The following is an 18,409-nucleotide window of genomic DNA, read 5'->3' as shown; positions in this document are numbered from 1 at the left end:
TTATCTCTACCTAGTGGAGTTTTCTTACAACAACGGATATCATAGTTCTATTGGTATGGCACCATTTCAGGCATTATATGGATGTCCTTGTTGTACACCATTGAGTTGGGATAGTCTTGAGGATCACATTGTGTTGGGTCCTAAGATGCTTTGTGATATGGAGCAACAGGTAGTGTGTATCCGTGAGCATTTGACTATGGCACAAGATAGGCAGAAGAAGTATGCCGATGGTCATAGGATTGATAAGCAGTTTGATGTGGGTGAAAAGGTTTTCTTGAGAGTGTGATCATGAAAGAGTCTGATCCAATATGGAAAGGGTTCTAAGCTAGCACCTCGTTTTGTGGGACCATTCGAGATTCTAGAAAGGATTGGCCCGGTTGCTTACTGTCTTGCTCTACCGCCCAGCCTAGCTCGCATTCATGATGTTTTCCATGTTTCAATGCTTCGACAGTATATTCCTAATATTGTACATGTTCTTGATTGGAATGCATTGCAAGTAGAGGATAGGCAGCTAGCTTTGGAGCTGATTCATATTTTAGAGCAGTGGGAGTTGACCCTTAGGGGTTGAACCATTGAGTAGGTAAGGGTCCAATAGGACCCTACTGATGATTCTTCAGCTACTTGAGAGGATGCAGCTAGATTGAGGGAGTTATATCCCTACTTGTTTGCAGGCTTCTAGAAGTAAGCCTAACCCAAGGGGGGGTGGATGTAGTGCCTACCCTCGTTCACATCTTTTCTGGACATTGTTGTTATTATCAGACTTTAATAGACTAGTTTTATGTTCATGGATTAGTGGTATTGTTTTGACACTATCAGACATTATGTTATGGATTCAGTGGTTATATGATGTCATCATTTAGATTTTACATTTCATGCATACATGATGATCATTATACTGTTTTCAGTTATTATTGATGATTAGATGGTTGGTTTATTATCTTATGTGTTTTATTATGGATACTTACCCCATACTTGCATGTGTATGGTGTGTGTGTTTTCTTATTGTATGGCGTTTCTGATGTGGTTAAGGAAGGGAGTCGTAGTCACCTGCTTAGTCAGGATCTGCACAATGCACCACTTTCTACCATTGTCTTTTTAGCTTAGCATTATATATATTGTACATACATGCATAGTTATTTTGCAGGTTGCAGGTACTGGGTATCGACTTCCCTGAATTGCCAGGATGAGCGTACCCTATTATACTATCTCAACGATAAGAGAAGGGAGATAAATTCTCAAGTCCAAATCCCAAACCTTTAAACCAATTGTCCTAGTGAGGTAGGACAAGTATCTAGATATTTTACCCACCGAATGTGTCGGATGACATGATTCATGATTTTTAACCCTTTGGACTGATTTTGAATGATTTTCTCTATGATGGGTTTTCATATTTTATCTTGGAGGTCTATGGTGAATTGTCTATTAATTAAGTCTTAATAAATGGATTTAATTAATAAATTAATTATTTGAGGAAATTAATATAAAATATCATGTTATTTGATATTTTGATTGTAATTAATTAAATGTAAATTATTGAGGAAAATGAATTAAATAAAAGAAAATTAGAAAATTAAAATTAATAATAATAAAAAAATAATAATAAAGTAATAAATAAATAATAATTATTAAAGTTATAAAAATTAAAATGAAAGTTATAAATATTCAAATGGAAATTATATAAAAAGTGAATTGGAGTTATAATCTTGCATGAGAATTAACGCACTTTTCTATTTCTCATTTGTCAACAACATGGAGGTTAGTGCATCAATTAAGCACATGGTGTCTACAACCCTATGGCTCATCAAAAAGGTTGGAAAGGACCCATGCTTAGTTGGTGACACCTTCTAGCTATTTCTAGAAGCATTCTAGATGTTTCTTGAAAGCTCTTTATATTCAGGCATTCCTAGAAGCTTAGTCATAGCATTTGGAGTGCAATTGGAGCATTGGAGGATTCGAGAATTCTGAAGAAGGGAGCTTGCTCTGTGGATTTTCTGAGGAAGAGTGATTTAGCATCAGAATTTGGGTAGATTCTTGTGTTTTTACTTATGCTATTTCCACATCATGCATTTCCTATCTTCTTCGTGTCTTCCATATGTCTTCTGAAGAATTGCATAATTTACTGTGCATTCTCAATATGGGTAGATTAATTTATTTGAGAGTTTTTATATGCATGGATCTATAAAGAAAAAAACACGGGGCTAGGGTTGAAATTTATAGTCAAACCCATTAGATTAATTATTGGAAAATTTTGGAGATTAAAGGTCTATCGAGGAATTCTGAAAATTGAAGTTTGTATTCATATATTGTCAATTTGTTTATACATACATACATACATACATACATACATATATATATGCAATTATATATACATGTACATACGCTCATATGATGTGATATTTTAATTCTGTATATATTTATATATGTATATACATAAATATATATATATACATATACCTTTATATATATATATACATATGTATATAATATATATATATGTTTGTTAAAAAATTGGATAGCATACCCGTGGGCGGAAATGTTTCAATAAATGTTTTTCGCAAATGAAAATCGCGTAGTGATTGTTAAAAGAATAAACATTTTTAAGCATTGAGTCAAGGGGGGGACGAGACCCGCACCCCACTGCGGATGCAGCGTACCCCGTCGCAGGTACTACGACAGTAGTGGTACGCAGTACCATTGACGCCGCATGCCCTGCAACCATAGGGTCCTACCTACCGACAGTTATATTAATAATGTGTGTGTTGTTTTTTTTTTTAAAACATTTTCCATATTCGATTTGGCATTAATCGAATTTGATTAAATCGATTTTGTTAAATGATAAATAATTTATATATTCATATATGTATTTATATGTATATATATATATATATATATATATATATATATATATATAATATGTAAATATAATTATATGTTTTATAATTATGAATTTGTTAATCGGTATATATCAAAGGCTCATGATTAAAATTAATTGTTTTATTAAAAATGGATTTGGAAGGGGAATGTTTGGATTAAAATTATAATTAAAGAATGGATTTGTATTCATATATAAATGTTCCTTCAAATTCTTTCTCTTAACTTGGAAACATAAATTGAGATCTCTACATTTAAATTCAAGTTGTAAACTTAGCAAAACCAAAACGTGTGTTTACATTGTGTATTCTTAATGCTACTGTTTTGGGTTTTGGGTTTACTAGTGTTGACCAGTATAGGACATTTACCAGAGGCTTGGGGGTTATATGATTGTGGTGACATGATGATGTTTTAATCTCGATCTTTATAAACCCAACCATGGCTATGTGATGAAATTCTCTATGTATTGGTTGTGATTACTGATTGTTATAGTTGAGATTCTTATGTATGAGACACTTGACTTTACCGTTATTTTGGTCATCGATCTGTTATCCTTGGTTTATTTTCTAGTCACCATGATGGGACTGTAATGTGGATTTATTTTGATGATGTAATGATGTGACATGTTTGACTCAACCATTTTTGGATTCTTCGATCAGTATGATTGATATATATATATATATATATATATATATATTTTGGTTATTGAGAACCATTGGATATTTGATTATCAGTGATAGTTTAGTTGCCAATAGAGAGCTATTGTGTTCATGATTTTCTATGGATGTTAGCTCATGGAGATTTGATGCTTTTATGCATATTTGATGATTTTATTATGAATTATCTTTTCTAATTTTGAGATTTATGAGCCCATGAGCATTAGGGTAGGATATCTGTATGTAGTGACGGGAAGTGGCTTGCAATGGGGGTTGGGGCCCTAAGAGGCTGCCAGGGCAACTCATTGTAAGTTGGATTAATAAGTGATAACATTCACACCTAATACTAACTGAATGAACCTAAAAAGATAAGTGTTTTTTTCTCTCCCATGCGTTGAGTGCTTGTACAGGCTAGGATGGGAGTAGTGAGATGCATGGTTGCGACCTTGCATTCCGTAGTATGCCTCATCAGTATGAGAGGATACTAGTGGCTGTATGAAATCAGTATGGACCCATGGAGTTTAGCTAACTACCAGGGTAACTTGTACGTGATAATTACGATGACACTTTCCCGCTTGCATAGTAGGTTCCTACATGTCATTGTGTGCCTCTAGAATTAGATGTCAGATTTTGTGTTTGGAACCTTTGAGTTAGTATACGTTTAGGATTCCTGGACTTGTAGAGGTATGTGCTATGTGATTTTGATAGCCTGTTTGGGACTTGAGATTATCTCCTTAGCACGGTGGGAGTGGACCACTTAGGTACCACGCGGTTGGGTGGTAGTGTATTTTCCACTCTTATCATTTTGAGATTCATTGAGACATCGTGGCTGATGCGTCCTTCGTGATGGTGAATATGTATCCTTTTTCATTGATGATTAGCATATGTTAGATGATGTTATCTTATGCTTTTATTTGTATGTTAGATTACTTCTACATATGATGTTGTATTTATTAGGAGTGACATTCCTACTATGTTAATACTGATGATCTCTTCGGTGATTTGGAATGTTACACACGGAGGGATGGCTAGGATCCACGATGGTCTAATGATGCTATTGACAGTTGGGAGGAACCGTGCACTTAGTTTATTATGTTTGATCTTTATGATGGATGTATATGTTCTCTATGATGTTGTATCATGTGATTATCTCTACTTTGATGTATCATGGATTAGAATAGGATGATTTACCTTATTTTATGTATGTATATTTTTGAGCTTGTCATACCCTGTGACATGTACAATGGCTGAATGAGCATTTGAAATGTAATGTATAAACATTGGACTTATCATTTCATGAGGATGTTGTACTAGATGGATTCATGTATGTAATTCAACGTTAAGAGATCTTAAAGAATGTAATATGTTATTTATGTTATTTTTACTTTCAGATGGACAATGCTATTGCTTCCATTATTGTGCATAAGTTATATGTGATGTTTACTATCATAAAAAAAAAAAAAAAAAAAATTGTTTCTAAACTTAGTGAAAATTCTAGGTTAATTCTTTGGATCCCTTGGCGGGGCATTATAGACCTAATCTTGGATAGCATAACAAGTAGACTCACAACATTTGAATTGTTAAATTTTAATAACACTACTCCTATTGGTATGAAGTCTGCATTGAAAGCTCAACTAACTCTTGATGGGTCTAGAAGAAAAAATACAAAGAAAACATATGAAAAGTGATAGCAATACTCATGATGATGACCTTGATAAAATTTAAGCATTATTTGCTAGAAGAATACCAAAATGAAAAGGAGAAAACAAAGTCAAACTCCCTATAAATTGTTTTGCATGTAGAAAAGTTGGTCATATTTGTAGAAGATGTTCTAATAGAGACTAAAAAGGAAAAAAGAAAAGACTCTAGGTATGAAGGAGGAAGAGATAATAGAGATAGCCAAGGTAACAAAGTCCACAAAGATAAAGATAAGAAATATTATTACATTGCTAAAGAAGATGGTTTTGATAGTAATATTGATGATCATGATGAATAAGTTGTTTATGTTACAATTAAGGATGATTCTAGATGGTGAAGATGAAAAAATGACATTACTCTCACATGTGAGTGGGAATTATAAATGGATAATTGATAGTGGTTTCTCATATGATGTGACTAGTAATAAATGTAGCTTTGACAATCTATAACATTATATATGGAGGTAGTGTTACATTTGGAAAAGGTAATGAATCAATTAGATTAAATGAAAATATTAGATATGATAATGGATATTGGTCAATGGACTAAAGTGTAATTTTTTGAGTGTGGTGTAGTTGAATAGTTCAGGCTACTGAGTTCAATTAAAAAAAAACAAGGAAAGGATCAAAGATTCTTATGGTAAGCTAATTGGAATTAGAGAAAAAACAAAAGGTAACTAGTTCTAGCTAGAGCTATCTAAAGATACATGTTTATTTTGCACAAGTTGTAGATGCTTGGCTATGGTATAAGAGGATATGTTATGTGAAAGTTGATAATTTAGTTAGTATTAGTAGGATGAAAAGAGTAAGATGATTTTCAAGATTGAGTAAATCATATAAGGTGATGTGCAAACAATTTCAAGTGGGAATCCTACAAAAGTTTTGTTCTAAGAGTGTTGCCCCACTTTTCATTATCTAACTGATTGGCAAATGCGAGTTCTTGTATTTTAATGAGAGGAGAGTAGTTTTATTCTAGTTTGAATCTAGGTCTAAGTCCCTTTAGGTTAGGAATTTAATCTCTATTAAACTTTCCATTTTCTCCCTCTCCTCATTCCTAGCTAGGTGGTTTTTCATTCCATGAAGTGATCTTATGGGTAGGTCAGTGCCTAGTCTAATGGAGATTCATTTTACTTATTCAAATATCAACTACATGCTATATCCATTTATGACTTATCACTATTTGAAAGACTGATGCTAGTGGAAATTTGGAAATCACCTTCTCCTTGATAGATTTCCCACCCATGAGGATGATTTCCTATGAAAGGAACTAAATAACACACACAAATCATAAAAATGCAAGTACCAAGGAATCTTGTAGTGAATCATGTTTTAATTTATGATTATGACTCCCAAATATGATTTACATTCATTGTGGCCCTCATAATCATCCTTGGCAAAAAACTCAATATTGACTTCTCCTAAAGTTGGTTTTCTAAAAAGGCAATTTGGAATGAAAAGGAATGTTAAGTGTTCCTCAAGAAGGTTTTCACACCTTGTTTAGACATTTTTGAATTCAAGAGGGGTGATTGTCCAAAGTCTAACTAGGAAAGGAAACATTAACATAGAAGTAGAAACTATCTTGTCCTTAGTAGGTTTTCAACCCATGAAGATAGTTTCTCGAATTCCAAAGAAAATTAAGTTAATATTCAGTTTGGATTTGCAACTTGTGTTTATAATATCTTAGAATGATAATATAGCAAACCTAACCATTATGGAAAAGAAATAGTAATCAAGATCTAACTTGGTAGACATTCTCCCATGGAGTACTCTAATGGTAGCTTCTCAAAATTTAAAGGAAAATGGGAAAGTAAGTTATGGAGATATAGAAAGTTATCGTTGAGCTCAATGAAATAGTGTAAAGACATCTAGATCTACATTAAACTCTCACATTTACGATTTAACTGGTATCTCCTTAAATTCATGTGTCTGGTATGAATTCTGAAGATCAATGGATGAATTGAAGCTCCCATGTATAGAAACATAAATAGTTGAATGAGGTATTGCTCTTTCCTTGAAGTGGTCTTCTGTTAATGAGCATATATTTTTGAAAAGCTAGTGATTTTTGCATTAGCCATTCATTTCACTTTCTCAATTCAAATCTTATTCTCAAAGTCATGGCAGCTAGGTTTGCGGGTTTCAATGGATTGACTAGAATCAAATCCCAATTGTAGAATTTCACAAACACTTCTCTTTGCTTTTACAACATAGAGTGTTTTCAAAAGAGAGTAATGTCTAAGTGGATTCACCCCATCACCAAGAGACTCCGAGGATGCGGGTTGGTCAAAGACACTAGTTTTCCAGTTGTAGGTCAGGCCCTAGAGCTAATCTATGAATGCGTACACGATTACAACCCAAAGACAAGGAAAATTATGCTACCTAATGACACAGTGTTGATATCAATTGATAGGAAAACTATGTTGAATTACCTTTGTGTGCTAGAATAGGAAGAATTCTTATACTTGACCTTTAGGGGAGCCGATTCTAAGTTCTTTGCAAAGAAGATGATTTGAAGGAAAGAAATCATGCACACGTAGTTCCAGAAACCACAGGGTGCTAAGAGTAAAGTCTCTAAAACTTTATTTGGAACCAACCTCAAACTAGAGATTATTGATACTTTGGTTCTCCTACATAGGTTGAAAGGTGAGCTAGAAGCCTTAAATTTTGTTGAGTAGTGTTTCATTTTGGTGCAAGTCATTTTCTCTGACACTCAATACATTGATTGGGCTTGAGAGGTAAGAAAATTTCAGTCCAATGCTCTCCATGCATCCAAATTTTATAATACATTCTATATGTCCTCTTTCCTCATTTATATGTTGGACTCATTTTTAACATGGCTAGGCCTCCCAAGAGTAGAGAATTTTTCTAATGATGTGAAATCTTATGAGTTGTATCCATGGTTACAGTTACAGAATAGTTATGTAGAGTATGTGAAAGTAAATGATGCATTTACTATGAGGATTTGTAGGGATATATAGGTATGTCTAGAAAGGAGATTCAGTCTTGAAGCCATGGCCACCATCAGCTAGTTTGGGAGTTATTTCATTCAATTCTCCTCTTTCTTTTATTTACATCTTGTAGCTTTTGATAGATTCCCCTTAAAGGTACTAAGGTATCTCAATGACATGGTCATGCTGATCAAAATTATGTGGCATGTGATTCAAGTGAACATCTTGAGTGGGAGCTTGAAGAAGAAAGGATACGAGTTTTCCATGAAGGTGGGGGCTTCTATTTGCGACACTCACTTTGACGCCAAGAATATGTTGAAGTTATTTGGGATGAAGTATAAACTAGACATGTGCAAAGTCCTGAGGCCCATGCTTAACCTGAATGTGTATGTTAGGGATGTTTTGTAGATAGGAAGTATAATAAAGCATATCACCACCATTGAGGATTACTGTGCCAATTGTAAGGATGACTTTGAGAGTCAAGATCAAGCCTTCACTAGATTAATAGTTGATCAAGTGAAGATGTACTGAGTTAACATTGATCTATAAGGGGTGGAAAACAACAACCAAAATATGTATAGAAACACATACCTAACCAAGCTTAGAAGAACCCCTATACGATCAGAGTCTTATGAAGAAACCAAGGAGGAACTAGATAAATTGATGGTTCAAATCTACAAGAGGACTAGAAAATGGGTCAAATGGACCACAACTTGGAGAAGTTGGAGAAATGACACATATGCTTAAGCTTCCCCAAAAGTTGTAGATGCTTCCTCTTCCCAGGGTGGTACATTAGTGCAACCTTGTCTATTACTCAAGGGCCAACACAACCATTAGGTGGGGGTGAGCAACCTCTGAACAAGAGTATTCCTCTTACCAAATTTTTTTAGGATGCTTCTCTACCAGTAATTGGAGCTATGATAGAAACTAAGAAGAAAAATGTGGAGAAATTGAAAGATAGTGTAGTCATAGTGGCTCTCCCCCCGCAAAGTAGTCCTATCCCATCTATGAGTGCTGCACCACTCATTCCAAGTACTTCCCAAGTATAAGTGGTGGATCTTGGAGATGGTGGAAGTAGTGAAAGTGAGTCTATTGAGTTTGATAAACCATCAAAGAAGACTACAAAAGTGGAGAAAGGTCTCAAATCTTCATAGCTCATTTCATAGATCCCAAAGAATCCTTTCTCTTTAGAAACGAAGAAATTGACCTTGGTCAAAAGAAAGATGTTTAGTATAGACACACTCAAGACTACATCCAATGTTATTGGCCTAGAACCATGGTTAGAAGAAAAATTGAACAAAAAGATGAAAATGAAAGAAGAGGGAGTTCCCACAAAAGAGACATTTTTTCTAAATATATACTTTGTATCAACATTGAGTAAAGTCAGGAAGTAGGAGACCTTGTCAATTCTTGGACAAGATCTTGACATAGGGCATCTGACTATGGAGATTGCAAAGCCCACTAAAGAAGGGAGACTTGAAGACATGTCTATAGATGATTTCACCTTGCATTCTATGGATCTCACAGAATTTAGACATGAAACCAAGTTGGGACTGTGGAAGTTAATGAATGATGTGATAGAGGGACAACTCAAAAGACTTCAGCTAGCTAATGTAAGAATGAAGGTGGAGATTCATGAACTTAATTGCTTCATTAGGTAATTAGTCACCCTTTTGACAAGCATCTTAGGAATGTCAATCACCAATGAGCATACTGCTACTGACACTCAAACTCTTATCTCATAGATACAAGAAGAAAAACACTTTATATAGATTAGTAGAGAGTGGAGTGGAAAACTAAAGTTTGAGGAACTTGTAATCATAGAGAAAATTGACAATGTAGTACTAAGGCTTGAAATAGAGAAGGATAACATCTCATCTAATCGAGCTATCCTGGCAGTAGAGAAAGTCAAGATTGAAGATTGCATTTCAATATTGAAGATGATTATTCACATGAAAGCTAAGGAACCTATGGAGGTAAAGATTCTTCCTAGGGGAAATGAGCCCTTATTTGAATGGCTACCAAACATGCAATTCAAATATGAAATGATCTTGGCATTAGAGGAAGAACTAAAGGAAAAAAAAGCTTAAGTTAAAAAGGATCAAGACATGGACTATAAATTATTAAGTAGCCTACATATAGATTCATATGCTAGTGGACAAGGAAGAGGAATAATTGAAGTGGCTATCATGCAAAAGAATTTCTCTAGTTATCTAGATGGCTTAACAAAGATATCTTTCAACCACTGAAATAGAGTGTCTAGGCTCTAGAAACATGGCAAGTGTATACACATGGCTATGGAGGAAATATAGGAGTGGTTGAATGTTGTCAAAGATCTAGTTGGAGAGCATTCCAAGTGGCTCTAAAGATACATTAACATTCATATTCATAAGCACAAGGGGTTTTTTCTAATCATTGTGAAGTTATTTTTATCCCACCCTTTCACATTTTAAAGTAATGATTATAAATAATAAATTGGCTGCTTGTCGTTTGTGAATTTTGAGGATATGAACCAATTTCAGTCCCATTTTGTAATATTCATCTCCCAATTCTATATTAATCTAATTGAAAGATTAATAAAAGGTCAACTAATTTTTGATGTGAAATACTTGATGTTGTAGAGGCAATTCACGGATATTTTGTGTTAATCATTTTCTATTCCATTTTTTTTCTGTATTAGTTTTATGTTTTCTCTTTTGGTCTAAATTGAATCAAGAAATGAATAGAGTTTTATTCCCCTATTTCAAAATAGTAAGCTGAAGATAATAGTATTGTTATTGGAAGTTCAAGAGAAATCCTTTTCATACTTTTCTTTTAGGTTAGTCTTTTCTATTCCTAGAACTAGGATCTTGTTGATATCAGTTTAGTTATAAATAGAATTCATTGCAAAATTTTTAAACTTCATGGGTTCATAAGATGTGTGAATCCACAAATTTGACTAATCTTGAAATTGAAATCCTCACCTAAGTTAGTTCGTGTTTAGGGCTAACTTAGTTCACCTTTCTTGTTCTCAGGTTAAGAACATACCTCATTTTAGAGTTAGGAATAAAACATAATTCATTGGAAATTACAAATACAAAAGGGATCTTTACCTAAGAATTCAAAGGGAAGTTAGTCACTTAGTAACTACTTTCCAACTATTGTAATCAATTATTGTTCACAAACATTGGGCATCCAAAGAGTAAAAGGAAAGAACAATCTGTTTACTAACAAAGAGCAAGACATATTCTTCTAATGATACTCTAGAGTTATTTCATACTGATTTATGTTGTCCTATTGAACTATAAAGCTATTGTGGTTATACACAATTTTTTTTTGTTCTTGGTTATTTCTCTAGAATGAATATTGTGATGTTTCTTAAAGAAAAATATGATTTCTTTCAAATGTTTAAGTGGTATTTCGCTAGAGGTGAGAAGGAAACAAGTAACAGTCTAAAATTCTTGAGATTAGATAGAAGAGGTAAATTTATTTTAGAGGAATTGAATGCATTCTTCAATAAAAAAGGAATCATGAAACAAATGTCTACACCAAGGACAATACCACAAAATGGAATTTCTAAAAGGAGAAATAGATCTATAATTGATTGGTCAAGAACACTAATTATAGATAAAAATATTTTACATAATTATTGGAGATAATTTGTAAGTACTGTTATTTATACATTTAACTAAATTTTGGTTAAGAAAGGTACAAACAAAAACCTTTTTGAACTATAGTATGGATATGCACCTAATTTGAACTATTTCAAAGTATTTCAGAATGAATGTTATATCTTGAAAGATAGATGGTATGGAAAATCGGATGCAAAGAGTGATGAAAGTATATTTTTAGGTTAATCCACTAAGAGAAAAGCATATAAGTGTTTGAATTCTAACACTAAGAAAGTTGTGAAAAAAGGAAATCTTAGAGTTGATGAATTCACAAGAAAGAATGAAGAGGAATACAAAGAGGTACATGAAGATTACAAAAAGAATTATACTACTATATTTGTGAGCCTATAACTTCACCTAAACCTAAGAAATTTGTTGATATCCAAAAAATATTAATGTCGAGTCACATCATACTAGCACAACTGAGAAATAAGAGCTTATCAACCATCAAACTTTGGAAATCAAGTTACAAATAGAGACTACCAACCATCAGATAGAATACACCTTACTATGGGAAAGCATACCTGATCTAGATGAGTAAGATAGATAGAGTATGATGCCACAAGAAGTAAGAAGATATAAACATGTCATACAAAAGTATACAAGAAGAAATCATAAGCCAAATCAAATCGTTGGAGGCAAGAATACAAGAGTCATGAAAATAAATAGATTGAGAAATGATATAGGTTTATTGTGTGAGCTTAAACCAAGAATAGTCAAAGATGAATTGGAGAATGATGATTATATAGGAGAAAAAAATGAAGAGATTTAACACACTAAGAGGAATAATACATTAACATTGATACCCATGTTGAAGGATAATAATATGATAGGAACTAAGTGGGTATTAAAAAATAGGTTAAATAGAAAAGGTGAATTCACAAGGATCAAAGCTACATTAGTTTTCATTAGATATGTATAAGTGGAAGGACTTGACTATGGAGAAAATTTAACCCTGTGTTCTATATTAGAAGGGTAAAGAAATTTATTGCATATGATCCTTACAAAGGATTTAAGGTATACGAAATGGATGTCAAATATTCACTTTTGAATGGAACTTTTAGAAGAGGAAGTGTCAGTTGAACAACCTAAAGGATATGTTGATTCTAGCAAGAGGAAAATTTTATGTAAGTGACATAAGGCACTATGTGGATTAAAGAAAGCCCCTAGAGGATGGTATGAAAGACTACATACATAATTGGTAAGAATTAGATTTGCAAGAGCTAATGAGAATAGAAATTTGTATCTAACAATTAAATCTTTGGATAGGATATTGATAGCTGAAAATTTTGTTGAGGATATCATATTTGGATAGGAAATTGATAGCTGAAAATTTAATTGAGGAAATAAAGAAAGAATTTGAAATGCCAATGTTTGGAGAGATAAAATTCATTGTTGGGTAGAAATTTTATCAAATGAAAGGTGGTATATATATATAAAACAATCAAAGTATATCAAGGAGGCATTAATTTTTTTTAGAATGGAAGATTCAAGACCAATTAGAACACCTATGGTTACTAAACACTATACAGAATCTACTGAAGTTAACTAGACACTCTATAGATTCATGAATGGAAAATTGAAATACATTGTTTACATTAGACCTAACATTGCATGAGCCACTAGTATTGTTTCTATATTTTATTCTAATCCTAAGAAAAATTACATGATGGAAGTGAAAAGAATAATGAGATTTCTAAAAGGTACAAAGGACCATGACTTATGGTATGAAAAGAATGACAAAATTGAGTTGAAGGTTTTCACTTATGCTGATTGGGATGGTAATGTTCATAATAGAGAGAGTACACATGGAGGTTGAATATGTTGCAACAATAGTTGATTAATCTTATATTGTTTGAATCAAAAAATTATTGAAAGGAATAAAACAAGAGATCACTAAACTTATGGTGATATGGTGTGATAAAATGTGTGCTATAAACATATAAGTGACTTTCGTAATGAACACAAAGACCAAACATATTATGTTCAAGTATCATTCTTTGAAAGAGTTAGTAAAGATATAGTGGTGAGATTGGAATATGGGAGCACAAATGTATAGATAGCTAACATATTTATAAAGGCACTGCCTAAGGATTCTTTTAAGTATCTAAGAGATAAACTTGGGTTCATTCCCCTACCTAAGAAAATTTGGGAAATGATGTTTCCTTATATCAATTTTTTGCATAGTATATCATAAACAATGATGTGGGAGGTCACACTTTAGGAACTACCTAAAGTTGTGAATGAAGTAAGAAGGTTGAAAAATTCATGAGAAGATGATAATACAAGGAGTCAAGTCAATGCTAAAATAAGTGATCTGATCATATTAGAGAGAGTAGTAGGATAAGGATGATATGTGTATGTAATTATGCATAATTTTAAAAAAAAATTTCTTTTTTATTGTTGTCAAAGAGGGAGATATTGATGAGCAATTACCATTTAAGATACACGAAGAGAATGAGATTAAGGTTGTTGAGGGATGTGAAGATGATGTTAGTATTATAGGTGTTTCTAGCAATATGATGTAGTTGTTATTACAATTGATGTTAGAGGGAGCTTCTAGAGATTGCATAGATCAAAATAAAAATGAAATCAAGAAAGAGAGAAGAAAAACATAGAGGAAACACTTAATAAAAAATTTCAATTAGATGGTAACTAGAGATGTTTCCATCAATACCAAAGAGGAATATTATTAGAAAATACATTTGGAATAGTTATTATTCTTCCATTGGTCTCAACTCTTAGGGTTAAGACATTTACTAAGTATATAATGTTTCATATCATTTGATTGATGGAGAGGATTTGAAAAGAAGTGATAACAACGTAAGCTAGTTAAGAAGAGATACTACGTATGTTAGAATTACATTGGGCATTTGATAAGTTGGTCTATGATAATATAATATTTTTTTAAATCATTACATGTATTGAAGAAGTCAATTGGATTGATCTATGAAGGAAAACACACAAATTTATGTGAAACACTCAACATGACTTATACTAGTGTTGGTCAGTGAAGCAAAAGATTAAGGAACTTAAGAAGATGCCAAAAAAAAAATTTAAGCCAAGTAATAGCTATGGATTAGAAAGTGAAAATAAGGAAAATATAGTATTGATCAAACATTAGTAATGGCCAAGAAAAATAGTGAATTCCTAGCATGCAAAAAATTAGTGACCAAGAGAAATAGTGAGTGTAGAGAAAAGGAATTTAGTTATTATAGAGTGATAGTAAGTTAAAGATTTATGAAAGATTTATCTTTTGAGGCCAACATAGTTGAATTTATCATTTAATCAAAATATGTCAATGACAAGGATTGATGATATGGTGTATTTAGTGCATGATGAGAGGTTATTAATTAATCTATAACAAGGATATAATAAGAAGATTATAGAAAGGAAAAGGAGAACAAAATCATAGAAGAATTTATTGAATCTAGCCGAACCCTAAGATCTATGGATGTTTTTAAGAGGAAAAATATTAAACTACCTATTTAAGGAGGAAAATATGATGTTTTACATCATGATTGGAACTTTTTACAAGGAGAGGCTAGAAAAATTGTTGTAGAAGAGTGCTAAAAAGAAAAAAGTGGATAATCTTGATTACTTGAAGAGTTTCCAAGCATATCAGAGATGGAGAACCTGATGACATCCAAACTATTGACCAAATATGAGTTGAATGGATATTTACTCATGTAAAGTGAATTTTAATTTATAGAAAAAACCTTAGTGATACTTTCTAACCATTTTGATAGTAAAATTCTTTAATCAAGATTGACCTAACAATCATTTGTAAATCCTTTAATCAACGTGACATTCTAAGGGAAGATTTTGAGTCTTGTAAAAAGTTCACTCCTAAGAAGGTGATTAAATCCTTTAATAGAGTCACATCTAATAGTGTATTTTGTAACCTTTAACATGGTTAGCTCTTAGTCGAGCTCACCTCAAAAAGGTGAAAAATTGGTGACTATTATCTTGGTGGTTTTTACCCAATTATGTTTCCATGTTAAATATTCATGCCAAAGTGTTAAGTGTATGTGGGTATTATTTTCATCATATTTATAGTTTTATATAATTGTTTTCTGATATACATTAACATATAGAGATGAGTAACTAGATAAATAATTGATTTTACTAATGAGACGTTATATAGACTAAGTGGGTTTATGAGATTGTTTGAGATGTTTGAATCAATTAAAAGTTGAATAAGTACTTCTTGATCTAGTATAACCTATTCAACTCCCCCTCTTATGTATTCTAAGCCATTATAACATAAATAATGATAGAGGCTATATAATCTTGAGTAATTTATAATCGTGTCATTTTGTAACTTAATTCGAACTTTAAATAACTTTTCTAAAAATATATCCTCAAGAATTCCCATCTTACATATATTTCCTTAGAAATATTTCTCGTTGAAACAAATCGAAATCCCTTGTCGATGATCATCTCAATTTAGGATTTCTTCATATCGAACTCCAAGTTAGAATACTTTAGAATAACTTGGGTGGGGGGGTGTGGGGGCTTGTGAATTAGTTATCCAAGGTCCTAATGTCCCAAATGAAACTTTTCAGCACTTTAAAAAAATCATATAGATATGTCCTTGTCATGTATCTTGCATGAATCCACTAGATCCTTTAAATACTTTGACTTGTAGGTTACTATCCTAGGTCAAAATAACTTTGTCGAAAAGTAAACATAAAAGATAACAAAATCATTGATACACTTTACACAAGGATTTTACGTGGAAACCCAATTTCAGAAAAACTACCAGTAACATGCTACTATGTAGTGCCTCTTGTGTTTCTAATCTATACCTTGTTTATTTTGATTCGAGAGATACTTGATACTCTTATTATTTGTACTTTAAGATGACTTGAGGGTCAGATGTTATACTTTGATTTCATTACCATAGATGCTATACTGCTATATTGTTTAGTTTATCATATTTTCATGTACCATTTTATGATGATAGTAGCCCTATGATGATAGCTAGTTATCTAGTATTTTGGACATATCTTGGATTTTGGTATGTGATGGATTTTATGTTATGGATATTTACTTCATTCTTGCTTCATTATGTTTTATGAGAATTTGAATAATGTAAATGGAGTATTTCAGTATAATTGAGTAAATGGTTAAATTAGATATTTAATGCATTTATTGCTTCAACTATGTTATTATATGCAATTGCACTTGATCATGTGTTTTAGTGTGCAGAATTTATATCCTTAGCAATGGAACATGAGTTAGTGATTCAGCTATTCATATTTTACCAATGTCATCCCTATATGGTTGATGTATCCTTATTTTAATTGTTCAAAATAAACCTTTCATTTATTATTAAATCTAAGTTCATTTACATTATGTGACTAGACCAATGAGTGTGTCTATGAATTTAGAGGTTTGCTTTGTCATGAAAGTTGTTAAGGGAATTTTTGGGATTTTGCATTTTTAGGCTTTAAATTTTACTAAATTTAATTTTTGGTAGCTTTGTTATAGATGAATTCCTATTTCTAGGAATAGCCTATTTTTGTTTGGGTCATTTTAGAGTCTAGCAAGTCCAACTGGCTATTTGCCATATTTGATTATTCACTTAAAAAGTGAATAAGTATGGAAAGAGAAATTTTATTTGTCACTTCTCACTTTTGAAAAATACAAAATTGAGAGTACTTTTGAGAATCCTCTTCTAAAGGATCATGTTTCTATTCATTGTGAGAGCTTTTGGTGTGGGATCTTCATGAGATCAGTCTCATTGGATCTTGCTCGAAGAGATCATGTTGTGGCATAGTTTTTGATAGCTTTCATAGGATTATTATTTTATTAGGTTGATTTCCATTTTAGACCCTTTTGTTTTTAGGTAGGGGTCTCCCATTTTCCTATTTCAGCTCAGATTCAATATCTATTTTTTGTAGTTTTTTATCTTGAGGATGAGAACTAGTGTCCCCCTTCATTTCTATATGTTGTTTCTGCCTAGTTGGTTTGGTATGAATATTTTCCTAGTTTTTAGGATGAGCATTTCAGGTTTTGTGTTGTTATGCTGGCTATTTTTGTATATAGTGTCCAAATCAAAATTTTATTGGATTTTCATGACCTTTGTGCTCAAGGACCAAATGGGTTTTATTTTCAACATTATTGAGTTTTGGGGTTTTTACCTCAATTTGTGTGCCACCCAATTTTTTCAAGTTTTCTTAGAATGATATTGATTGTGGACTTGGATCATCCATAGGATGTTACTTAGATCATTGTTGCAATTTTTGTGTTGCATTGGGATGTGTGCTACATCCATCATCCCAAGTTGATATTCGATTGAGTGTTATTTCTACTTATGTTCTCATCTAACCCTTGTGTTTGATATTTGTGATAATGGTGCCCCACATTCATTTATCAGGTGACTTGCAAGGCCCGATCTTGCATTTGTATTTTAGTGGAGTTATGTTCATTTCGGGTTGGGTTGGGAATATGCATGCCTACAGGCACTCATCATTTGATGAGTATGGGTAGGTAGGGTAAGGTTGGTGGAGGGTCTTCTAACGCAACCACACTGTCTGAGCCCAAGTTGGCATTACAAAGTTTCTACTAAGTGATAACATAAT

The sequence above is a fragment of the Cupressus sempervirens genome, chromosome 4 (assembly GCF_028749045.1).
Source record: "Cupressus sempervirens isolate cs-2001-9-10 chromosome 4, ASM2874904v1, whole genome shotgun sequence".
In the NCBI taxonomy this organism is placed as follows: Eukaryota; Viridiplantae; Streptophyta; class Pinopsida; order Cupressales; family Cupressaceae; genus Cupressus; species Cupressus sempervirens.
The sequence above is the reverse complement of the archived record's forward strand: the minus strand, read 5'-3'. Positions refer to the sequence as shown.